General features: G+C 48.4%; 1 protein-coding gene across 4 annotated transcripts in view; it reads left to right on the top strand.

Moving 5' to 3' along the window:
• The window catches only part of LOC126291658 (G-protein coupled receptor moody-like), a 467186-nt gene that overhangs the window by 202258 nt on the left and 237806 nt on the right, over window positions 1-27122 (top strand). For all 4 annotated transcript variants that reach the window (XM_049985232.1, XM_049985233.1, XM_049985234.1 and 1 more), the window contains one exon: window positions 26554-26601. The gene's annotated coding sequence lies outside the window, so the exon portion shown is untranslated. The remainder of the gene's footprint in view (window positions 1-26553; window positions 26602-27122) is intronic.

Below are 27122 nucleotides of genomic sequence, written 5' to 3'. Positions count from 1 at the left end.
ACAGAATTATAATGTAGTCGGCAAACCTCGAAGGTTTTATTTCTTCTCCCGCACTATAATTCGTACGTCAAATTTGCTTGCTCAATATACAGATTGAATACCATCGAGGATAGCCTACAACGCTGTCTCCATTCCTTCTCATCTACTGGTTCCCTTTCATGCCATTCGGCTACCGGAACTTCCGTCTGATCTCTGTGCAAGTTGTGAATAGCCCTCCACTCCCTGTATTTTCCCCCGGTACCTTCAGAATCTGCGCGAGCGTATTCCAATCGACGTTCCACAAAGCTTCCTCCAAATCTACAAAATGTGTCTCTCTCTTAAATTCAACGTTATTAGTACCTCAACTTTTTGTTGCTGTTGTCAAGCTACTGAAAATGTTAAAAACTTAACTTAAGGAATCACCTTAGCATTTGTCAGTTTCGTCCGGTTATGACCAACGTGTTGAGTTCCGTCTGCCACGATGTCCTGAACCAGTGAAAAAGCTAAACTAATGTTAAATGTAGCTATGCAAACGTGCATGCATTGTGTTGTACAGGTTGTGGGATGGATTTCCAAGCCTGTGGCACGTGGTCGGTCAGTACAGGGACGGTTAATGCTGGTTGTGGATGACACTGGAGTTGTCTGATGATGTCCCGTATGTGGTCGATGGGAGACAAAAAAAATGGTTCAGATGGGTCTGACACTATGGGATTTAACTTCTGAGGTCATCAGTGCCCTAGAACTTAGAACTACTTCAACCTAACTAACCTACGGACATGAGAACATCCATGCCCGAGGCAGGATTCGCGCGGTTCCAGACAGTAGCGCCTAGAACCGCTAGGCCACCCCGGCCGGCGATCGGAGTCATATCTGGTGATCGAGCAGGCCAAGGCAACACGTCTACACTCTGTACAGCATGTTGGGTTGCAACAGCGGTATGAGAATGAGCGTTATCCTGTTGGAAAACAACCACCTGGAATGCTATTCATGAGTGGCAGCCCAACAGGTCGAATCCGCAGGCTGACGTACGGTTCTGCAGTCATTGTGCGTGGTATAACCACGAGCGTGCTCCTGCTGCCATACGAAGCCGCACTCCAGGCCACAACTCCAGGTCCAGGTGCAGTGTGTCTGGCACGCAGACAGGTTCGTTGCAGGCCCTCAACTGGGTCCTTCCAACCAACACAACGCCACCATGGGAAAAGACAGCAGATCTCCACCTGGCTCTCGATTGAACTACTTTTTTTTGTGGTTTTAGGGCGCACAACTACAATGGTCATTAGCGCCCTGACTAATTTAGGAATGTACCGCGAGGCACAAGGTTAAAACACCAACTGAAACTGACAACAGTATAAAAGACGTATTAACAGACACAGGATTAAAAAACTACAGCATAATCAAACGTCCCTAGACAGGTGTGTCAAGTTGATAAAACGAAGAACGCGAGCAGAAGTTCCTGCGTCATCCGCTAAAATGGCATCCAGAGTACATGGCAGGCCAAGATCAAGACGCAGCGTAGCAAAATCCGGACAGGACGTTAAAATGTGGCGGACCGTCAGCAATTGCCCACATGGACAGAACGGCGCCGGCGCTGCCATCAGCAGATGGCGATGGCTGAAACGGCAGTGTCCAATTCGTAGCCGGGCCAAAACGACCTCCTCCCGCCGAGAAGGACGTGAGGAGGACGTCCAAGCTGCGGGAAGAGGTTTAAAGGCCCGAAGCTTGTTGTCCCTAAGTGAAGCGCAATCGGCATGCCACAGCGATAAAATGCGCCGACAAATGACCGTGCAAGAATCTGATGAGGCTGGAGGCTGGAGGCTGGAGGACCGCAGCCTTGGCCGCGGCATCTGCAGCTTCGTTCCCAGGGATACCGACATGGCCAGGAACCCACACAAAGCTAACTGGAGACCCGTCGTCCACCAGCTGCTGAAGAGAGCGTTGGATCCGGTGCACGAAAGGGTGAACCGGATACGGATCACTGAGGTCTGGATGGCGCTCAGAGAATTGGAGCAGATGACATAAGCAGAATGTCGGTGGCGGCAGACGTAAAGAACAGCCTGGTAGAGGGCAAAGAGTTCAGCTGTGAAGACCGAACAATGGCCATGTAGCCGGTATTTGAAACTGTGTGCACCGACAATAAAAGAACACCGGACCCCATCATTGGTCTTAGAGCCATCTGTATAAATGAAGGTCATATTAATGAACTTCGAACGAAGATCGACAAAACGGGAGTGGTATACTGAACCGGGGGTAACCTCCTTTGGGAGCGAGCGGAGGTCAAGGTCAACGCGAACCTGAGCCTGGAGCCAAGGTGGCGTGTGGCTCTCGCCCACTCTAAAGGTTGCAGGGAGTGAAAAACCAAGGTGTTGGAGACGACGTAAGCGAACTCCAGTGGGCAGCAGGGCAGAGACATACAACCCGTATTGACAGTCAAGAGAGTCGTCAAAAAAAAGGAGCGATACGATGGGTGGTCGGGCAATGACAGTAGCCGACAGGTGTAACGACAAAGCAGTATATCACGCCGTTATGTGAGTGGCAATTCACCAGCTTCAGCATGAAGACTCTCGACGGGACTAGTATAAAACGCTCCGATCGCAAGACGTAAACCCCAATGTTGTATGGAGTTGAGGCGGCGTAAGATGGACGGCCGTGCAGAGGAGTATACAAAGCACTCATAATCCAGCTTGGAGCGGACGATCGACCGATATAGGCGAAGTAGGACCGTTCCATCCGCTCCCCACGACGTACCACTGAGAACACGGAGGATATTTAGAGAACGGGTACAACGGGCAGCCAAATACGACACATGTGGAGACCAACTAAGTTTCCTGTCAAATGTAAGACCTAAAAATTTTGTTGTCTCCACGAATGGGAGAGCAACGGGGCCGAGTCGTAAGGACGGTGGGAGAAACTCTTTGTAGCGCCAGAAGTTAATAAAGACCGTTTTCTCGGAAGAAAAACGGAAGCCATTGGCGACACTCCAGGAGTAAAGACGGTCAAGAGAACGCTGAAGAGAGCGCTCCAGGAAACATGTACGCTGCGCGCTGCAATAGATGGTAAAATCGTCCACGAAAAGGGAGCCTGATACATCATCTGGGAGGCAATCCATTATTGGATTAATCGCTATGGCGAAGAGAGCGACGCTCAAAACTGAGCCCAGCCCTGTGGCACCCCCATCTCCTGCCGAAAGGTGTCTGACAGGACAAAACCCACACGTACCCTGAACTGTCGATCCATTAAAAAGGAACGAATAGAAAGAGGGAGGCGACCGCGAAAGCCCATGTATGCATGGTGCGGAGAATGCCCGCCCTCCAACAGGTGTCGTAAGCCTTCTCCAAATCAAAGAACACAGCCGCGGTCGGGCGCTTCCGCAAGAAGTTATTCATAATGAAGGTCGACAGGGTAACCAGATGGTGGCGTTTAAAGGTGCGTAAAGCACGTCGACGAGCACGTAAGGAGTCTCTACATGCTGCGGTCCACCAGGGGACCGGTACGCGGCGTGGAGAAGAAGTAGTATGAGGGACGGAATATTCAGCAGCAGTGAGAATGACTTCCGTGAGGTGTGCGGCCTGACTATCGCAGCTTGTGAAGGTTTGATCCTGGAAGGTCGCCCTGGAAGTGAAGAGCCCCCAGTCTGCTTTGGAGATGTTCCAACTAGTTGAGCACGGAGACGGGGTATGATGGAGGAGATGGATGACACACGGGAAGTGGTCGCTCGAATATGTATCAGAAAGCGCATACCACTCAAACCAGCGTGCAAGTTGGGTAGTACATACAGAGAGGTCTAAATGGCAATAGGTGTGAGAGGTGTCTCAAAGGAAAGTAGGGGCGCCAGTATTGAGGCAGACAAGATTGAGCTGGTTGAAAACGTCTGCTAACAGGGAGCCCCTCGGACAGGATGCTGGAGAGACCCAAAGAGGATGGTGAGCATTGAAGTCTCCAGTTAACAAAAATGGTGCAGGTAGCTGAGCAATAATTTGCAGCATGTCTGCCCTGGTAATGGCAGATGACGATGGAGTGTAAACGGTACAAATAGAAAATGTAAAATTGGGGAGAGTAATGCGGACGGAAACTGCCTGCAGGCCGGTGTGCAATGTGATGGGATCACAGTAGATATCATCCCGGACCAGCAACATAACCCCTCCATGAGCCGGAATACCTGCCACAGGGGGTAAGTCAAAACACACAGAGGAGTAGTGTGCCAAGGCAATTTGATCGCATGGGCGTAGCTTCGTTTCCTGGAGGGCTACGACGAGAGGACGGTGCAAGTGGAGCAGCTGTAAGTCCTCTCTGTTGGAACGAATGCTGCGAATATTCCAGTGAATAAGTGCCATCGTGAGAGGAAGAAGATGCAAGAAGGGGTCATCTAGAAGGCCGCTGAGGGCCCGGCTTCGAGCGAGCACTGCCGCCGCTAGCAGGAGGCGGACAGTCATCGTCCATTTGTTCTATAGGTTCATCGGCCATCTTGTGAAGATGGCCGGGAGGGGGAGCTTCCTCCAATGGTGAACGGCCAGATGTTCGGCTACCAGCGGTGCGGCCAGGCGAAACGGATGACGGCCTGGGGCGGCAATCGCTGGGAGGCGCAGGAGGAGAAATGCGCCGTGGCGGGGAAGGAGAACTGTGCTTCCTATCAGCCTTCTTGGAAGGCCGTTTTGTGGAAGGATTGGTCGATGGCTGAGGGTTAGAGGTACATAGAAGGTCTGCAAGAGACGGTTCTTTCTTGAAGGCCCGTGCTTCTGACTTCTGTGTCTTCGTCCTGGCAGAAGCTGATAAAAGTGCTTGTGTCGGGGGGGGGGGGGGGGGGGGGGAGGAAGAGGAGACGTCGACCGGGCGATCTTAGCACTGGCCGAACGGACGACCGTAGTGCTGAAGGTCAGATCGCATGTCAACGTCGCCACCTCCCTGGTAGTCCGAGGAGAGGCGAGGACAGTACTGTACTTCCCCGCTGGGAGCAACGTGGGCTTACTACTAGCGAATAGCTTGCGAGCAGCCGAGGTGGAGACTTTCTCTTTGACCCGAATTTCTTGGATACAGCGTTCTTCCTTGTAGATGGGACAGTCGCAGGAGGACGCTGCATGGTCAACCTGACAGTTCACACAACGAGGAGACGGAGGTGGACAGTCACCCTCATGGGCATCCCTGCCACAAGTGACACATTTAGCCGCGTTGGAACAAGACTGGCGAGTGTGATTAAAACGCTGACACTGGTAGCTGCGCGTAGGTGTCGGGACATAGGGGCGAACAGAAATAACTTCGTAGCCCGCCTTGATGCGCGACGGCAGCTGAACACTGTCAAAGGTCAAGAAAAGTGTCCGGGTCGGTACAAGGTCATTGTTGACCTCTTTCATGACCCTATGGACAGCCGTCACGCCCTGCTCAGCGAGGAAAGACTGAATCTCCTCGTCAGTCAATCCGTCGAGTGATCTAGTATAGACCACTCCACGAGACGAATTCAAAGTGCGGTGAGCCTCCACCCGGACAGGGAACTTGTACAGGAGTGTGGCCCGAAGCAGTTTTTGTGCCTGAAAGCCGCTCTCAGTTTCTAGTAACAAGGTAGCATTACGCAACCTGGTACAAGACTTGACAGATCCGGCTATGGCATCTACGCCCTTCTGGATAACGAAAGGGTTGACAGAGGAAAAATCCTTTCCGTCCTCAGATCGAGAAACTACGAGGAACTGTGGGGCAGGCGGTAGTACTTTTGTCACTGGTGGCTGGTCAAGTTTCCGTTTGTGGGCAGAAGTCGAGAGCGAAGAAGAAGAGAAATCCATTGCGGAGGAATCCCCCATGACTGCCAGCGTCTCCGATGGCGCGCTCCTTCCTTGTCGGGACCCTCTCAGAGGGCACTCCCGCCTTAGGTGATTGTTCACACCTCAGGTCACACCTCCCGAGAAACGGACGGAGGGACCAATCGGCACGGTCGGAAGGTGTCAGCTCAGGCAATCACCCCTCCCTGGGCCTGGCCTTTACCAGGGGGTACGTGCGTGCCTTACTTGTCTACCCAGGGCGGGGAATTAGGCGTTACCCCGTCACCGGCTACGCGTGCGAACGCGTGGGTCGGCCTTCAGGCACGCACAGGGAGGAAGGAAGAAGAGGAAAAAGAAAGGAGAGAGGGAAAGAAAGGACAGACTGTCTCAAACGCCAAAGCGGAGACCAGAGAAGGAGAAGAAGGCAAGGAGGAGAGTAAGTAAGACACAGAGATGGAGAAGAACAAAGAAAGGAACCAACCAAAGGAAGGAAGAAACCAGAAGAAGTGAAAAACCAAAGTGAACGCAAATATAGGTCGTGAAACCGTCCGTCTCCGGACGCAGGCGCTAACTACCCCCTTGAGGGGAAGGGACTCCTTTTAGTCGCCTCTTACGACAGGAAGGAATACCTCCCCCCGGACCCGCAGGGGGACAATTGAACTACTGAAGTACAGGAGTCGCAAATGGCGGCGGTTTGAAGTCAGTGGGATGCACGCTACAGGGCGTATGTTTCGGAGCTGTCCTTGAAGTAACCAGTTCATAACAGTTCGTTGTGTGACTGTGGTGCCATCTGCTGCCCAAATTGCTGCTGCAGGTGCAGTGCGATGCGCCAGAGCCATACGCCCAACACGATGGTCTTACCTCTCGGTAGTGCCACGTGGCTGTCGTGGTATTCTTGTGACGGAACGTTCCCGTGACCACCGCTGCCAGCACCGACGCACAGTAGCTGCGAGAGTGCCTGGTCTTCCTGCAGTATTGCAGAAGGAAGATCCAGCTTCTGGTAGGCCTCTTACATGACCGTGCTCAAAGTCAGTCGGGCGTCTTTGTCGTCTTAAAGGCCTTCTTGACTGACACGAACTCACCACGTCGAATCTCTAAGGTAACTGACACTCACAACCGTCACAGTGTGTGTGTTTAAAGCACACCTGATCTGCATCCTCATAGTGGCGCTATTACACCACTCTTATTCGACTGGCGCGAAGCTCGAATGCGTATCATCTTCCAGACATAGGAACACGCCTACCTACTTTGCTTAATGTCAGACAACTCGAGAGGTGGCATGAGCCTCCTCTCATATTTCTATCTTACTCTTAGTAATTCGATTTTCCTCTCTAATTGCATGCGGTGAAAAGTTGCTATTCCTTCACACACGGACTTCCCACGAAGCGTTTCTCGTCACCCGTGGGGTCCGGTGACAGGTGGGTACTGCTGGTCTTGAAAGGGTTAAGCCGACGGGTGTGAGGGAGTCGAGTGGATGCTTTCCAGACGCCGACGTTGTCGTAAGAGCGGTGGCGACACGCCCACAGGGGCCTGAAGGAGCGGCTGGGCTAGAGATTTCGTTACTTCGCAGAAACTTAGTGAAACCACTTTCTGGCGGGCTACCAGCGAGGCGTGGGAATGACTTGTGTTCCCAGGCAGTCTTGGCGGGCAAATTCCCCCGTTTTGTGCAAAATCATAACTGTGATTGGCTACCTCAGGGGATAACTCTGTGACGTAGCAAAATCGGCCCAGAAACTGGCGCCAAGTATCTCCATTGGTGGAATGGTAGTGCTTCGGCAATAGAGTGGAATTTTCCGCCGCTTTTCGAGTTGCGGATTGGAACGTTTAACCACGGCCGCTGTGGTGGGGGCGGGAATGCTCTATGTTCGGTTTGTACGGGTGCTCTTGAGGTAGGTCGGCTCTCGCCTTTCGATCGGAGTGGGTTACAAGACTGAGCTCTCGCTGCTCTGGACAGCCTGCCTTCCGTTGACTGTCTAATATGCTTTTATTTGATTGTAACTGTTTGACGAAGTTGCTGAAGTTTCGACTTCAACGTAACTTTCCGAGTAGAGTTGGCAATTGAGTGTTCTGGGTACAAGCAGCCTATGTTGTCTGTCTTGAGCAGTTTTGGCTAAAGTTGACTGTATCTGAGTTACTGTGTGATTTCGCTTGGTAAAATCACTCACTGTACCGTCAGTGCTTGCGTAGCAAGTCTTCTTCATCTCCCTCAGAGGCATATTTGTGTTGCTAGGAAATCTTTAGTCTGGAACAACCAGACCAGGAGAAGTAGTTTCGGGCTATGCTCGCGACATTATCATCACCACGACGGGACGTCGAAGCAACCAGCCATCGCTTCCGGTACGCCAGATCGTGTTCTTGCAGTTAAGAAGACAGCTTGGTAATGTATGTCCGCAGCACCGGCAGATTAGGGAATTTTGCTCTGTGATAATCAGAGCTCAGCAGAGCGCGCATGTTTTAGTCTTTTCTTACGTAGTTCTGTCTTGGATGTTCATTGTCTGAGTTCTCACTACGGTAGCAGCAATTAATGTTGGGTTGGCTGGGTGTATCTCTTAAGATTTCATTTGCAAGGAATTGGCTCCACATACCACTTCGTCATAAACGTCTCAAGCTAGTTTATGGACAACTTCACCTTCACAACGTTTGAGTATCCAATTTGACGTATTGTAAATGTTTCATGTGTTTTGTTTATTATTTTGAGTTCAGTCATAATAAATTAAATTGTTATTTTGTACAGAACTTTCATTCTGTGAATCGGTAAAGCAACCATTTCATTTCTCACTACGTTAATGAAACTTTCCTTTATCTAATTAATTTCTATCATATTAAATTATTGCAGATGCCAACCTCTTTTCTACTCCACTTGCAGGGTCGATTACAGTCAGTTCGCGTTTCTTCTCAATCCATGTGCAACAGCAAAAGTCGGAGTTAGAAAAGGTGGGAGGGGCTTAGAGCATCATTTTGATATGAAGATTCTAGAAGAATTTAGTGTTAAATACACTGCTAGCCCAGGCACCTCGCAAATTCCTCCTTGGCGTTGCGGTTTTCTTCCCGTCGGTGTATTTATTTCTTTAAGCGGCGGCGCTGAACTCCACCTTGGAGTGGTGGTGTCAGCAGCCGTGGGACGGCTACAGGCGCGCCCTTTTGCAAACACCAGGGTTTCCGTTCTGAAAGGAGAACCGGCGACCCAGCGGGTCTCGTTTCGCGGCGGCCAGAGGTCAACTTATTCCATCAGCGGTCGCCACTGGCTGTGACCGGAAGCTGAGCGCCAATTAGGGCTCGTTAAGAGCCCTGGCGTGGCGCCCACTGGCGAATTCCTCCCCCCCCCCCCCCTCCACAATCCCAAGTCTTGCGAAAACGCCACACCCGCCTCAGTGCAGCCGACACCCACGCCTCACCAGTGTCTATCCCTGTTCTTCCAGTTAAAGTAGTCGCACACTCAGGGAGTGGGGCTGGGAGAGTAGATGAGGGAATCCTGCACCGTCGTTCAGGGCGAGGTTGTCCACAGTGGAGGTGGTGTGTCACTGCCTTCTTGCAGCTATGGAGTCTCGACTGCGTATCGCTGTAGTTGTGGATGCCTGTGATTCAGCACTTTCACAGTGTTGTTTTAGGTTTGTTCTGTTATGGAAGAAGTGAATCTTAGTGCTGGCAGGTTCTCCCAGAGACGGCACAGTCCGTACTAGTCAACGAGCGAAACAGAAGTGATGTCTGGCTTTCCCCAGCGAATTTTTATATACCCCATGCTGCTCTTGATCTACAAGAAAGAGTTCATCGTTATCTGTATGAAATGAAGGAAACTATTATAAATGTATGTTCACGTGAAAATACTCGTTGTTACTAGCTGCCCAATAACCTAATAGTTAATACAATCGCCAGCATTATCGATTATAGTTTCGCACCTTTTTGGCAAGCTTTCCAGGAGATTTGCTGCATATTCTGTCGGTAACGATCTCGTCCTAATTTTATATGACAGCTGCTTCAGAGTATATATTGGCTTTCCTTTAAGCTTCCACACTGTACAGAGACGTTTGCGAATGCCGGATCATTATCGTCTTGCAGTGCCCAGTTTGCCTCCTTCGAACCAAACAGCTTCTTAACGGACCTCAGAAGCCATTTTCGATGAACGCTGCACATCATTATCCGTTAGTGAGTGCAAACAGCCACACTGTGCACGTCGGCCCTCTCTCCGGTAAATCATCCACGTTTCCAAACAGTAAATGCCGTTTGGCGCACTTCGCAACGAATGTCTCAGACTTTCTAAGAATTTAAATCTTTGGTCCCTTTAAATGACTTACAATGACCTCTGCCTCGTGGCGCTTCAGATATTTTGCAGCAGACAAAACAAACGTTCAGCTCTCACACTGTTCATCTAGACACTGTGCAAAAGGGCATTGATTACAGATGCGAGACGACTACCAGATATGTCGCTGCGGACGTTACATTTAAAATTATGGATTACACTTTCTTGTGGAACTGACAGTACATAAATGGTTTAGGAGACTCTCTCAGCAGACGTCTCAGATTGTTCGCAGATGATGCTGTCTTTTAGCGTCTAGTAAAAGTCATCAGAAAATCAAAACCAATTGCAAACGGATTCACACAAAATATCTTTATCGTGAGAAAAGTGGCAATTGATCTAAAATAATGAAAAGTGTAGGGTTATCCACATGAGGACTAAAATCAGTAGGTTAAAATTCGGCTACACGATAAATCACACAAATCTAAACGTTGCTAATTCAATTAAATACCTGGGGATAACAATTACGAAGTACTTGAAACGGAACCATCACGCAGAAAATTTTGTTCGGAAGGTGGAACAGAGACTAAGTTTTACTGCCTGAACATTTACATAAATCGACTAGAGACTGCCTACAGTACGCTTTAAGTACTGGTGTGCGGTAAGCGATTCGTACCAGATAGGATTGACGGACGGCTTCGAAAAACTTCGAAGAAAAGGAGCATCTCGTTCTGCTAGTTGGTTTGGCAGTCATTAAAACTAAGGCTTTTCCGCTGAGGCGATATCTTTCCATGAAAGTGCGATCACAAAGTTTTCCCTCTGAACGCGAAAAAAATGGTTGACGATCGCCTACATAGGAAGAAATGACCATCGTAATAACAGAAATCAAAGCTGGTGCGTTTTTCCTGCGCGCTGTTCCAGAGTGGAAAGGTAGATAAGTAGCGTGAAACTGATTCGATGAATCCTCTGGAAGGCAATGAAGTATGAGTTACAACGGAGCAGTCGTGTTGATGTACTCCTCTCTAATGGCAGCAGGCAGGAGACGTATGGACCACCATTAGCAGCTTCACGTGACACGCAGCGAAGAGGTTTGGAATTGACTCCAGGACAATCCAGCAAACACGTGATGACGAATTTGACGCGACTACCCCTCCTGGAAAGGGAAAGCAACCAACGGCGCCTAGCAGACCAGATGGACGCCCGTCCAACTTCCAGCCATTCCCGACGTCGCTTAACTTCTGCAATCTGATGAGCGCCGGTCTATGCACCGCGGCAAGGCCGTTGGCACTTCCTGAACAAAACCGTTCGGTTTAAACGTAACTCTAAATGGTGAAAGAATGTGATGAAAAAGCTAGCCTCTACATCTCGCCTGGAACAACTGAATTCATCTGCAAGTCGATCTAATTTACAAAAATTGAACACGAAGTACGGAGGAAAGAAGAAGTTCAGTCACGTCAGGTATCGTATGAAACCAACAGAGCTTAAAAAGAAAGCACAAATGATCGATGTTATTACTACCATTAATTTTTTATTTTCAGTCTTGTGAGTCCTTTGAGGCGACCCGCCATGTCTTTATCCCAGAGCATCACCTGCAGTCCACGCCTTCAATTATTTACTGGACGTATTCCAATCTCTGCCTCCCTCTATAATTTTTACTCTCTACAGCAACTCCTAGTACCGTAAAAGTCATTCTCTTATGTCTCAGCCCATGTGCTGCCATCCTGCCATCCTGTCCCGTCTTTTTCTCAGGGTTTTCCACATACTCCAGTTCTGTGGAGAACCTCATTATTCTTATCAGTCCACCTAATTTTCAACATTCTGTTGCAGCACCACATCTGTAACGCTTCGATTTTTTTCTTAAGCTGTTTTCCCACAGTCCACGGTTCGCTTCTGAACAATGATTAGTTCCAAACGAATCCTCTCAGAAGTTTCATTTCTACTGCTCTTCACTATTTCTGCCTTTCTTTCACTTACGCACAGTCCATAATCAGTACTCGTTAGACCGTTCATTCCATTCAATAAATCTTAATTCTTCACTTTCATCGCGGATATAAATATCATGAGTGGATATCGTCATTCATACCCCTTCACCCTGAATTTTAATCCCACTCTTATTATGTCTGTCATAGCTTTCTCATTGTATGCTTTGAACAATACGGATGAAAGAATATATCGCTGTTCTACGCCATTTCTAATGGCCGCATTTCTTTCCCGACGTTCATTCTTACTGATCCGTCTTGAACATACCTCAAAAATGTAAAACATCTTGCCCCTTCCTACGTTGTAGAGTTCTTTTCTAGGTCTGTAAGTCGACAAGTGGTAGGAAACTTAACTGTTTTTTGTGTAGTTTTTGTTTCAACTATCAATAGCAACGTCAGAATTGCGTTTCTGATGCCTGTAGCTCTTCTAAAGCTAAACCGACCGTCATCTAACACAGCTTCAACTTTCTTAACCATTCTTCTGGGTATTATTCTTGTCATCATCAGATGATGTAGTTGAGCTGTTAATGCGGTTGCGCGAAACTTCTCGCACATACTTCCCGTTGTCGTGTGTGGACGATATTCTTCCAAAAATCCGACTCTCTCTCTCTCCAGTCTCGTTAATTCTGCACTCTAACCTGAATCAAGACACAATTGGGAATGTGGTACGCGCGTCCTGCTTTGTTTGATGGCAGCTCTCGTAAGTCGTTTACAGCTGTCTTGGACATCGGCAGCTACACTCCGGAACCCAACTTACGGTGTGTGGAGGGGGGTGTATTGTGCAGTAGTCTTTCCTGTTCAGACCCGAATGTTTTGCGGGACGAACTAGTGCTGGCACGCCTCTGCGCGACCCTGAAGTTCTCTGGTTTCACTTTCGTGGTCCTTTCCGAAGATACACGTAGGAGCAAGCAACGTATTGGTTGACTTTTTCAGGAACATACACTCTCGGAAAATTTAACGGTAAATTACACCGTGACGATAATGCCTCTCTTGCACCGTCTGCCAGTGGAGTTTGCTGAATATCTATATGACGCTTTCTGGCCTTCTAAATGAATCCTCAAGGAAATTTGCTGTTCTTGTTTGGATGTTGTTTATTCCCACTATCAAATGGTTCAAATGGCTCTGAGCACTATGGGGCTTAACGTCTGAGGTCATCAGTCCCCTAGAACATAGAACTGCTTAAACCTAACTAACCTAAGGACATCACACACATTCATGCCCGAGGCAGGATTCGAACCTGCGACCGCTGCAGCAGTGCGGTTCCAGTCTGAAGCGCCTAGAACCGCTCGGCCACAGCAGCCGGCCCCTCGTTCAGGATGCCGTTCGATGCCTACTGGCAACTATCATGTCAGAAACGTCAACGAAATTGTGCGTGCCAATCTAAGCCTGACTGTCCGAGAGAGTGCAGAAGAATGTTGCGTCATGTCATGAAATCCTGACACAGCATCTTGGAATGCGTCGTGTTGCCGCCAGGTTGGTCCCACGGCTCGTGAGTTAAGATCAGAAACACATTTGCCTTTTGAATCGCGCAAATGAGAACGAGATGCTCCTCCATAGAATAATAACTGGTGATGAGACTTGGATCTACCGTTATGATGCTGAGACTGAAGTCCAATCTTCACAGTGGGTCGGTAAAGGTTCTACAAGACGAAAAAGAGCTCGTCAGGCTACGTCAAATGTCAAAGCCACGCTGATAGTTTTCTTTGACTCTGAAGGATTAGTTCATCATGACTTCATGCCACAGGGACAAACTGTTGATCGATGGTACTATCGGGACGTATTGCGACGCCTGCGAGAAAATGTGAGAAGGAAATGTGGCGAGACAATTCACGGCTCTTGCATAACAATTAAGCTCCCGTACGTTCATCCCTGTTGGTGCGTGACTGTTGCACAAAAAACGAAGTAACTGTGGTGTCACCGCCAGACACCACACTTGCTGGGTGGTAGCCTTTAAATCGGCCGCGGTCCGTTAGTATACGTCGGACCCGCGTGTCGCCACTATCAGTGGTTGCAGACCGAACGCCGCCACACGGCAGGTCTAGTCTAGAGAAACTCCCTAGCACTCGCCCCAGTTGTACAGCCGATGGTTCACTGACTACAGACGCTCTCATTTGCAGAGACGATAGTGTAGCATAGCCTTCAGCTACGTCATTTTCTACGACCTAGCAAGGCACCATATTCAGTAATTAGAATGAATTCTGTGCAGACAATAATGCGAATCATGTACCGTCAAGAGCGACGTTCATCATTAATGGATTAAAGTTAAGTATGGAACTAATTACGTCCTTTTTCTGAATTCTCATTCCATGTCATGTTCCAGACGTCATTTCAGTATAGTTCTTCCCTCTTCACGCCAACCTGCGTGAACTAAACGCGTGCATTTCGGCCTCCTCTAGTGACACGGTGTTGGCTCTCCTGCCAACATTACAGTAACGGTTCTGCCTCATCCTCTGTATTCTCCAGACCTGGCCTCTGCATTTTTTTTTATTTCGAAAGTTGAAAACCTCGTTGAAAGGGCGAAGATATGCGACGATAGGCGAGTAAAAGAATATTCGCAGACGGCTGTTCGCGCGATCCAGCAAGACGCGTGCTGAGACTGCTTCCACAAGTGGAATCGTCGTTGGGAGCGGTGTCTCAGTCGTGGAGGAGAGTGTTCCAAAGGAGACCACCCACGGAAGTAAAAGGTAAAAGAAGAAAAAATTCGTGGACAGAGTTCCGATATTATCTGAACAGACATCGTATGTGTGATTTCATTTTTGCACTGTGTAGCTGGACTCAGTGTCAACAATTACTGCTCGTCACGTCTTTAATCCGACGCCCAGCGCCGACGGAAAGCGTCGGTTGGTTTCCCAGTGCGGCCACATTTACGTTTAAACTGGAATTTCACGTCACCATTTGATAGAGCGTTCCCAGATTAGTTTAGTGCGATGTTTGTTTTGTCGATATGTATTAACAGCGCCAGTAAAACACAAAGAACGGAAAGTACTCCAGCAGAGACTAAGTAGCACTGCTCGCTCGTCGGTAGCATTCAACGTGGAACACGGCTGTGCTGTATCTGACGGAGTACCGGCAGTTATCCAGCTTGTTTTACTGGAGCTATTAATACATATCGATGAAGCGAATATCAGACTAGACTAATCTGGGAACTCTCTATCGAATGGGCACCTAAAACTCCGTTTGAAATTTCATTTTGTTTGTGAAGGGAAACAGACTGCCGCTTTGCGTCGACACTGGTGTAGCGTGAAAGACCTGAGAAGCCGTACTTGTCTGGGGTGACTCCATCTGTACAATGCAGAAACGAAATTGGAAATATCCGTTGAAAAACCAGAGGAAAGGCGTCTGACGACTCCTTGGGAGACACAGCATGTGTATTGTGAAAATTAGTGGTCCTGTAACACTCGCTTTTGTTAAACCTGAAGACTTGTCTCCGGCCAGAACGACACGCTGTGCGGTTTGCTAGAAACTCTTCTGCTCGTCTAACATTCTTATTCTCCTATTTCGTCCATTAGGCGGAAGGGCGGAACCGTATTCTGTGCTTTACGGAAGTCAAGGAACACGGCATCCACCTGGGCTCCTATAGATACTGCTTTCTGATTATCAGTGAAATTCACCAACAGCCGTGCAAATAAGATTTTTTTTTTTTTCGACTACCAGTTTCGGCATTCCGCTACGCCATCTTCAGGCCCCATATGCATCTCAAAAATAAACGATACTGTCATACAGTGCCGTACTTGTCTGGGGTGACTCCATCTGTACAATGCAGAAACGAAATTGGAAATATCCTGCAGGTGTTGAATTCAAAACCTCACCCAAGTACTTTATTCGAAGACTCGATTGCATCTCAGCACACCTGCACTTTGACCAAGTTGTTGGGTTGTAGGTGTGCTCAGCTTGCAATCGAGTCTTCGAATGAAGCACTTTGGTGTGGTTTTGAATTCACGACATCCAGGAATATATGGCACTGTAAACAATATTGTTTACCTTTGAGTGATGCGTGTGGCGCCTGAAGATGCGGTAGTGGAATGCCGAAACTGGTAGTCGAAACAAAATAATAATTTCAATTACGCGGCTGCTGGCGAGTTTCATTGATAATTACTTGACCAGCCGATGTCCCATGTCCATGATGGATTAACAGAGACAGCTGTCTCAGTCTTGTGGTCGAACAGAGGGAGCTGGTTTTTTTTCCGCGCGACCGTTTTGGTTCCTACAGAGGAGGGTATCGGTCCCTGCAGTGCCGGGTTGCGGCTGGAGAGGAGCCCTCAGCAGTGGGCAGGGTCGCTCAGTGCTGCGGTCCATCCACTGTGCCTCTGCGACTGCGCTGTTCCCGCGTCCTCGGAACATCCGCAGCCCGTAAGCAGGATGTTGCCTGCCAGCAGCAGCAGCAGCGCCAAAACACAGCCTTCCCCCCCTCCCTCCCTCCCCCACCGATACATCTGCCGGGAATGGCGAGCAGTCGGCGCCCAGCCGCGTCGGCCACACGCAGACACGTAGCTACCGTGCGCTCAGGCCGACCACCGACACTAGCCACGGCGCGGTGTTGGTGACAGACTCTACAGAATGTGGACGAGGACGTGGAAACATCAGAAACACCACCCACCAAAATAGCAGAGAGGGTGAATTGGACCAAACGGCGATTTCGAAGTTAGGCACAGAAGAAACAGAGTCCGCAAAAAGTGGAAGGATCCAGTCACATGAGTCGAACTACAAAACAATGAAGTTAAAAAAACACGTACAGAGTAAGAGGCATAAGGTGAGACCAAATCTAAAAACTGGGAAAAAAAAGAGTGGGCTTTCCATGTTGGATTGGTCATGGAGTCCCAGACCGAGAAGACGTGAAGAGAGGCCCCCAACAACAACCGCTCTGCCTCTGCTCCAGGATTAAAGCAAATGTCCACAGCTTGTGGTCTAGTGGCTAGCATTGCTGACTTTGGATCACAGGGTCCCAGGTTCGGTTCCCGGTCGGGATTTTCTCCGCCCAGGGGACTGGATGTTTGTGTTGAACTCCTCGTCTCTTCAACATTGGAGTTGTGGGGATACTGGAAATGTAAAGGTTGAACTTTTACAGTCGCTCATGACCACGATGTTGAGCGCCCACAAACCACCACCACCACCACCACTACCACCACCACCACCATACAGCAAAACCGTATATCGGGAAATAAAAACCACTTTCACGGAGGTTGAGGACCAGTTCAGTGATCCATGAATCGTCTGCTAATATTAAAATTAAGGAATCTGTAGGACTATTCTTAGCCCCAAGGGCCAAAAGAAGAAGACATGTGGGGTACCGTCAGTCTGGATCCAAAGCCACATTGTGGGGGTGGGTCATTGCGCAGTAGGAATCAGTTGGTGAGCCTGGTATGACCAATGTGTAGACGGCATTAAACAATGGACTCCTTTCGGGAGGAGCGGAAGAAAGAGCGCCGAACTGCAGCCGAGACTCCTCGATTGTGCAGAGTTTATTACTGAGAGCAGCAGCGCACCAAATGTCATTCCACTTTTGGGCACAGAGAGATTTGAAGTAGATCCGCATATCCGCAGCTGGTGTCATGAAAGGGAATGGGGGTTAAGTATCTGTGTCTCGAGCCAAACGGTCAGCCTATTCAGTCCCTGGGATGCCCACATCACTTGGGACCCAGAGAAACACAACTAATCAGGGGGCAAAGCCAAGGGCAGAGAGAAGGTCGTGGATAGTACAGAACAAATGTGACGAGAGTAGCATCGGTCGACAGCCTGCAGGCTGCTCATTGAGTCAGTACAAATGAACACACTGTGGAGGCAAGCCAGACAAACAAAATGGAGGCCTCGGTGAATGGCTTGGAGCTCTGCTGCGGCACAAGTCACGATCCCGTCAATAAATGGTGTTCTAAGCCAACAGGAGAAGTGAAAGCATATCCCACATTGTGTATCGTCTTAGCACCATCAGTGCACAAGATGGTGGCACCCTGGAACTGTGCAAGGATGGCACGTACAAGATGCCAGAAAATCATGGGGGCGACAGAGGCCTTAGGACCCTGGAACAGGGAACTGAGATGCAGTCCAACCGGCAGTCCCACCGATGGGTGGTTGTGAGGAGGGAGACATTCCTCACTTGCGAAGAGGATAGGGTTCACGGGATGGTCAGGGAATTGACTAATGGCGATTGCATTAGAAACCATATGTTGGCTCCGTCGTATTTGTACAGGGAGATTCCCCACTTCTACGAGCAGACTGTAAACTGGGCTGGTGCGAAAGGCACCAGTAGCCAGACGGACCCCACAATGGTGAACAGGGTGAAGCATTTGCACAGTGGAAGGAGCCACTGAGTGACAAACACCGCTAGCATTCAACACTGACTCCAGTCGTCTCGGAATGAATAAATAAATACAGGTCCTGTGTGCGTTATCAGCGAAAGCTAATACAATTTTTATCTGCAAAATAGTGACAAGTTCCGGAAACGGAGATGGAGAGTGATGACGCACCCGTCTGTCTAAAGTAGACCGCGAAGTCTCAATAATATCGAGATCTGATAACTGCGGTTGGGCAGGGGAGATGCGACAGCTCACCTTCGTGATCACAAAGGTGGACTCGGGCAAAGCATGCTATGTGAACAGGGCTGTTGTACTCTTGGAACACAGCCTCACCAATTGGAAACAAACCAGCTTAGCTAAAATGTTCGCGTGGTCCTGCGCAGTAAGGCGACCTTGCGGAATAACCCTGCGGTCCACTGAACACCACAATATGGCCGCCCAAATCGTGCCTGAAATTTGCTATTCTCGACAACTCTTGACGCTGTGGATCACGGAGTATGGAATGTCCATGCGTCTATCCCCAACTACCATTGCGCGTTCAAAGCTGTTAATTCACGAAAATAGTTTCACATGAATCACCTGAGTACAAATCACAGCTCCAACATTGCACTGCCCTTTTATACCATATGTACGCGATACTACCGCCATCTGCATACATACATATTGCGGCGCATGGCTCTTGTCACCTCACAAGGGAACCTCCCCATCGCACCCCCCTCAGATTTAGTTAAAAGTTGGCACAGTGGATAGGCCTTGAAAAACTGAATACAGGTCAATGGAGGAAACGGGAAGAAGTTGTCTGGAACTATGAAAAAATTAAGCAAAATGTACAAACTGAGTAGTCCATGCACAACATAGGCACATCAAGGATAGTATGAGCACAGGAGCGCCGTGGTCCAGCGGATAGCGTAAGCAGCTGCGGAACGAGAGGTCCTTGGTTCAAGTCCTCTCTGAGTGAAAAGTTTACTTTTTTTATTTTCGCAAAGTTATGATCTGTCCGTTCGTTCATTGACGTCTCTGTTCACTGTAGTAAGTTTAGTGTCTGTGTTTTGCGACCGCACCGCAAAATCGTGCGAAGACATTTGATCGCAAGGTCATAGGTCAACCGATTCCTGCACAGGAAATCACGTCTGATATATTCTATACGACACTGGTGACGGCATGTGCGTCACATGACACTGGTGACGGCATGTGCGTCACATGACAGGAATATGTTGTCGACCCACCTAACTTGTACACTTGGCGAATGGGTAAAAAGATTCTTCTACCTTACCCGATTCAGGTTTTCTTGTGGATGTGATAATCACTCCGAAAATAGTGATGAAAACGTAAGATTTTGTCAGATAATAATTGTCTGAAAATAAAAAATTAAATTTTTCACTCGAGAGCAAACTTGAACCAAGGTCCTCTCCTTCCGCAGCTGCTCACGCTAACCACAGGACCACGGCGCTTCTGTGCTCATACTCTCCTTGATGTACCTATCTTGCGCATGGACTACTCAGTATATTTTACTTATTTTTTTCATATTTCCGCACAACTTCTTCCTGTTTTCTCAATTGATATGTGTTCAGTTTTTCAAGGCCTATCCACTATGCCAACTTATAACTAAATCTGAGGGGGTTGCGATGGGGAGGTTCCCTTGTCAGTATATATAGTCACGAAGTATAATGATGTAGAATACTAATAACGTCTGCTCTATTTGAAAATTTTTACGAGTTTTCACAAAAAAAATTCGGAGGCACTACTTTTCAGCGCGCCCTGGTAGCTGCAGGTGGTGCAAACGTGGCGGCGACGTGGGACAGGTGTGCACGCGGCTGTGTTTTGTTGTTGACAGAGCGTGCGTGGCCACTTTGATCCGGCGCGACTGTACCGCGGTGCTGGCTGGCTGGGGCTCCGGGAAATGAGGAAGTGTGCGCCCCGCCCCCTCCCCCCTCACCGTGCTGCGTGGGAGGACACGGGCCCACCCACAGCTAGCTCGTGGCGCACTCACTGCCGGCCGGCTTGGTGCTTCACGGGCACCGCGGTGCACGGTACGGGGGGGAAGGTCCGCAAAGTGAGGCGGGCGCAGGAAGGGCTTTTGGAGTCTGACGACTTAATACGGACAGCCCAGTACAATGACGTTTCCAAGGCTCTCTTGCCTGAAGCCCAGTGGTACTGTTTATTTTCCTCTTCAAACCGAGAGGTCGCGGTTTCGAGACCCAGTCGTGTGATCTCCACGAGATATTTCGACCTGCCTGAAACCTAACCATCTGTGGGTGCTATGTAGATCCGCCAGTAACGGAAAGTGATTCGGAGTCTACGTTACGCTGCCGGTCGCTGTTAACTGGAGTAGGTCAGGGACACCCAAGTCCAGGGGGTGACGCCAATTGAGGCATTCGCACCAGACTACTGCACAGCAACAAACAATCGTTGCTGATATTCTTATTTAGCTCCTGCGGCATTACGCGTTGTGGGGCAACTGTCGCCATCGTCGTTTTGTACTGCTGGCGTAACGTCATGTGAAACGCAGGTGTCTGCTTCGGGGATGTAGCTGCTAAAGGTTGGCAGAGGTGTTATAACTACTGGGAAGACACACACAGAGTTCCTCAGAAAATTTCGCCTCCTTATGGAAATTCTGGATGGAGTACTAAAACTGAGCAGTTCAGTAAGTGTTGGTCCACCTCTGGCCCTCATGGAAGTAGTTATTCGGCTTTGCATTGATTGATCAAGTTGTTGGATGCTCGTCTGCGGGATACTGTGCCAAATTCTGTCCAATTTGTACTTCAGATCGTCAAAATCGAGATGTAGTTGAAGGGGCTTGTCCATAATGCTCGAAACTTTCAAAGGTAGGGAGAAATCGACGAACTTCCTGGCAAAGTTAGGGCTTGTAAAACAGGAAGACAAGCAGCATAAACTCCCGCCATATGTGGGCGGCCATTATCTTGTTGAATTGCAAGACGAGGACGATCGGGCATTGCGTTGTTGAATTGCAGTTTCATTGACTGGAGCAAATCTGTCTTCAGTGAAGAGTCGCGTTTTGAACATCCCCCATCTGTCTCCGAAGGGCGATTCACAAAATAATTGCGCTGTCGCGGATTTTCTGCGCCATCCAATATGTAAAGATTCCAGAAACACGTGGCACCATTAACTGAGAATACTGATATTGCCCCTATCTATCGTCTAGTGTATTACTCACGATTCCTGCGGACCCATAGCTTTAAGCGAGAACTTTTCTTACGAGCGAGGACGGTTCGTAGCGTTTGCATCAGTCCAGTGGCTGACTGCGCGCGCACACACACACACACACACACACACACACACACACACACACACTCAGCGTGCCCTAATCGCTGCGCTGTGGGCGCCTGCCGGGGACAGGGACGTGCTGTAGTCGGCTCTTTAAGTGCGGCAATTGCGAGGCGGCAGCAGTTTCCGACGCGTCACCCGCCCCCAGTTGTCGGCCCGTCCTACGCCCCCATTATTTTGTTCCCAACGGCGCGGGCGCCGATAGCGTCGCGAAGAGCACAGTAGACGTCTGTTCTGCGTGGCCACGAGAAGCAGCAAACAGAGTTGCGCGGTGCGTGTCGAGCAGTTTACGTCGGTCAGTATTTTGAGATTCCGTTACACAGTCACCACAGTTATTTGTTTCTTTACTTGCACTCTGTTATCCCAAGGGAAGACTGTAACTCATCTGCAGCGTAACAGACTTTTAAAGCAGACCTTTTTTTTTCTTTCTTTCGCTTGTGCCTTTGTCCCGCAGGCACGCAGGGTCGTCATGGTTAATCGGGTGTGGCATTGTTAGTTCGATGGGGTGTCCAGATGCCCTTCCTGCCACCACCACGTAACCCCCCCCCCCCCCCCAGGACGGAATTAGTGTACCCCAACTGTCTGCGACTAGTGTAATACATGGAACAGTGCCCAAAGTGCTCATATGTCTGCGAGCCATGTAACTGAGGCGCGATGTGGAGACCAGCCCGGTATTCGCCTAGGGGGATGTGGAAAACCGCCTAAAAACCACATCCAGGCTGGCCGGAACACCGACCGTCGTCGATAATACGCCGGGCGGATTCGATCTGGGGGCGACGTGCCTACCCGAGTTCACGAAGCAGCACATTAGCGCTCCCGGCTTACGTGGCGGGTCGGTTAAAAGCAGATATAACAAATAAATAAAAATATCGATGATACTTTACGTGAGTAGCCTTCACTCCTGTGTGTGTGTGTGTTATCGTAAATACAAACGTAGGAATGTGAACTGACAGCATAAATGTGCTACAGAGCTCAAAGCCACATCACTTACATGATATTGAAAGGAATCCTGTGTATGTGAAAACCGATCTCATAAACAAGCAAACCTGTAATTTCACGTTGAGAACACTTGGTCAGTGCGAATTGTTTGGAAAAAAACGTAAGTGCATATAAAAAAAATTGTATGACAACCTGCATAAGAACGTAACCTGAAAAGTACGAAATTTTCTGCACTGACATATGGCACTGGTAAACTAAAGAAACTGACAGAACCTACATTGCGCAAACAAAACGAAACAATCACGTATTAACAATATCACCTGCAAAATGAAGTACTGGCAGAAACAACAAGACTCAACAAGAGCTAAAAAAATACTACTAAAATTAAACTACAGTTGGTCCAAGGAAATCAAGTTCGTAATATTCACACAGAATGCCAATGAGAAACATGAATCAATCCGAAGTATTGAAATTTCAGTTAGGAAGGAATACCAAAGAAAACAATTATAGATTAATATTAAAATTCATTGAATCTAGTAACTTCCATGGTACACTAAATCAACTCAGAAGATCAATCACCGGCCGCTGTGGCCGAGCTGTTCTAGTCTCTTCAGTCCGGAACCGCTCTGATGCTACGGTGGCAGGTCCTAATCCTGCCTCGGGCATGGATGTGTGTGATGTCCGTAGGTTAGTTAGGTTTAAGTAGTTCTAAGTCTAGGGCACTGATGACATCAGATGTTAAGTCCCATAGTGCTTAGGGCCAGAATATCAATCAACAGAATAATTATCAGAAAAGTCGACTGTGACGAAGGTGAAATGGACCAACAGCATAAGGCTACAATTTTTTTTTTAAAAAAAAAACTGTTTACCTTATCAAATAATACTTCGTTTTGTATTGTAACGTAACAGGTGGGAGAGTGTCACTGAAATGATATACGATTTCGGGTTGACATTGTAAAACAAAGGCATTTTTTCGCTGCGCCGGAGTCTTCTCATGAAATTTCAATCCCCAACTTTCTCCTCCGAATGTGAAAATATTTTGTTGACGTCGACCTACACAGGGAGAAACGAACATCATAATAAAATAACATAAATGAGAGCTCGCACGGAAAGATACAGGTGTTCGTTTTATTCCAGCGCTGTTCGAGATTGGAATAACAGAATTATTCTGTATGTGCACAGAATGAGATTTTCACTCTGCAGCGGAGTGTGAGCTGATATGAAACTTTCGAGCAGATTAAAACTGTGTTCCGGACCTAGACTCGAACTCAGGAGGAACATCCCCCAGGCTGTGGTTAATTCATGACTCCGCAATCTCCTTTCTTCCAGGAGTGCTAGTTCTGCAAGATTCGCAGGAGAGATTCCATAAAGTTTGGAAGGTAGGAGACGAGATCGTCCATGGATAGCTCAGATGGTAGAGCGCTTGCTCGCTAAAGGCAAAGGTCCCGAGTTCGAGTCTCGGTCCTGCACACAGTTTTAATCTGCCAGGAAGTTTCATTCTGAATGTGGCTCGATGAACCCTCTGCCAGGCACCTAAGTGTGATTGGCAGAGTATCCATGTAGCCGTGGACGTAATGACTATCATTACCCACGATAAACAATAAACTATACCCCAGCCAAGGGCGAACATAGCACTATCGGGCAAGCACGTTTAGCTTTGTCGCGCCTACCGATCGGTAAGCAAACCGTTGCATTTGTGATGGTTACCGACCGAAATTATCGCGGCTGCGTTTCCTTTAATGCTAAAAAATACTAGCCAGAGCTGCAGAGTCCATGTCCGCTACTGAGAACAGCTAAGCAAGTACAAAAATACACAAATAGCGGCAACTTCTGCGCAACTGAACAACGCGGACCTACTCCAGGTTAATCACTGCAAGCAACTCAGGACAAGGGAACCTCTCCCTTGTTACCGAGAGCATCGCAAACCCAGAAAGCGTCCGTCGGCAGAAAGATGAGCCCGTAGCCAACCTAACCACAGCGACGATTAAGTTTTGTTCTGGCGCGAAAGGCCTGGCCTTCAGTTTCAGAAGTTGGCTTCCCTGGAGTGGCTGCAACCGATCTGAAGACGAGGGACAGCAGTACTCCTGCGACGAAGAAGACGTGGCCTAGAGGTCAAAATAACGACTCCAACTGCCTTTTGTGGGCGTTCGCAACATTGCAAATTCCTGTCAGTATTTGAATCAAGGTTCAGAAAGTTACTGTGACCCTACGAGACAAAAGTCCTCTGGTTAGGCGAAAATTAGTTTGATATAGTTTAAGTGATGATTAATTTTGTCTATTTTCTGAATAGTAATCAGATCGGCGTTTGTGTAAATCATATGATTCGGAAACCTGCGTATAGTTTGAATCTACCGTCAGAAGAGTTGGTGTATTGCTTGATTTTCTGGAGGGGACGAAACAGCGAGGTCATTGGTCTGATCGGATTAGGGAAGGATAGGGAAGGAAATCGGCCGTGTACTTTCAAAGGAACCATCCCGGCTTTTGCCTGAAGCGATTTAGGGAAATTACGGGAAATCTAAATCAGGATGGCCGAACGTGGGTTTGAACGTCGTCCGCCCGAATGCGAGTGCAGTGTGCTAACCACTGAGCCATCTCGCTCATTGTCAGGAAAGTAAAATGTAGTTTGTTATGACACTCCCTCTTTGTCAGAAGGGCTGGACAGGGTGACAGCAGTTCCTGCTGAAGACGCTATGGTAGGTTACAGAAAAGTGTCTGCTCTCCAAGTTTATCACATTAATTTACACCAGCAGTCATGGACTGTGCGGCTGATCCTGGCGAAGGTTCGAGTCCTCCCCCGGGCATGGGTGTGTGTGTGTTTGTCCTTAGGATAATTAAGTAGTGTGTAAGCTTAGGGACTGATGACCTTAGCAGTTATGTCCCATAAGGTTTCACACACATTGGAACATTTTTACACCAGCAGAATATCGGAATAATTTTACTGGTGGATGCCGCGCCCGTAGGAAGAACACGTGTACATGTGGTGCAGTTTATTTGCCGGTAAGAACGGCGGCTGGTGTTGCTAGCGGAGAGGTGCTAACAGACAGCGTTCAGCGAGCGCTAACTGCCTCGCGCAACGGGGTCTCAACAACAGGTGGACGGGACGCTGAACACACGCTTCGCGGCTCCTTTCTAACCCTGCGCCGCGCGTAACGAGTTCTCTTGATAGCGGAAATACGGAAAGACGACAGCGCTCAACTGGTGAACTACTGGAGTCGTTCGATATGAGAAAGGCCAGGCAGCCTAATACGGTACCGCTGTGTTCTCTATGGAGTAGCTGCTAATGTTCCACGTAAAATTCAACGTAATAGCGTGATGGAGGAGCACGTGTGCAGTGTGCGTGCGTTTTGTAGACACCGTCTCTTAGTGGTGTAGGTAGAGTAACAGCAAGCGCTGCAAGCATTGCAGAAAGATGGTAATAAAGGCGAGGCGGCAATAAAAAATACTAGGAAATCTTGAAGCGCGGAAAGAAAAGGTCGTACAAGAAAACTTCTATCCAGGAGGTCATCTACAGCATCGATGTTCGGACGCTTCAGCGAGTCATGCACAGAATTTCGCTTTTCGTCTGCGCCACATCATCGCCAACGATGGCAGGCATATCGAACATGTCAAACCTGAATAGTTCAATAATTGTCACTTACATATATATATATATATATATATATATATATATATATATATATATATATGTGTGTGTGTGTGTGTGTGCGTTCCATTTTAGCGCAGTTGACATTTTTTTAACATTTATCGTGAATATTATCTATAGAACAAGAAGCTAACTAACTACTCGCGTTACAGTCCAGACATTCATCAGGTGACGTAATAATAAAAAAAAGTAGACATTGACATACTACGCAATAAAATTAAACATGCGTACAGCAAAAGAGAACGTCATAATTATAATAAACGCATTTTACATTACCAGTCCCAACTTTTTTTTTTTTTTTACATACACAGCATTTAGGAGTGTGAGAGAATAGTGGACCGTGTGGTGGGCGGGTATACGGCGCGGCCGGTTGTGACACGAGTGTCCAGGTCCAGACTGTGACTCTGACAGACTCACTTGTCCGAGTAATTTTTCACACGCATCTTTCTTTATTTTTCAGATTCCTGTTGACGAGTCAGTCAGCACGGTGATTTTCTACGACGTAAAGGTAAGTGTTTCTCGTTCGTCTCCAACTGTACATATTTTGACCCCTATATTACAGGCGCCGGACTGGTGCTGTAACATTTGCTGCTACTCTATTTGTGCTAATTATTCATGCGTTCTCCGTGAATTGGTCTAAAAATTTCTGCTGTATTTATCGACGGTACCGTCTTGTTTATTGCGTTCACACTGTAACCTATTGGTATAGTGTAACGCGCAAGGCGCTAGCTTGGGAGACAGGGAGGTAAGCCAGACGTGAATCGATTGGGCGCGGCGAAACAGTGGCCGTGAGCTGGGACACTGACCAGTGCGAATGCAGTTTTTCGGCGGTTTCCCAAGCACGTGTAGGCAGATGCTGGGTCCGTCGGCCAATTCTGTGTCAGAGAAAACGACACACATAACAGTTGCAACTGCATGATTACCGTGGAGAGCTGCATCGAAGCAGTCTTTGGAATGAAGATCAGAACAGCAACAACAACAACAGAGCACAAACTTTACGCGATTCGCAGTAGACGACATAAACACGAC

This window comes from Schistocerca gregaria, chromosome 9, assembly GCF_023897955.1.
Source record: "Schistocerca gregaria isolate iqSchGreg1 chromosome 9, iqSchGreg1.2, whole genome shotgun sequence".
NCBI classification, from domain to species: Eukaryota; Metazoa; Arthropoda; class Insecta; order Orthoptera; family Acrididae; genus Schistocerca; species Schistocerca gregaria.
This window is presented reverse-complemented; position numbering and strand designations above follow the sequence as displayed.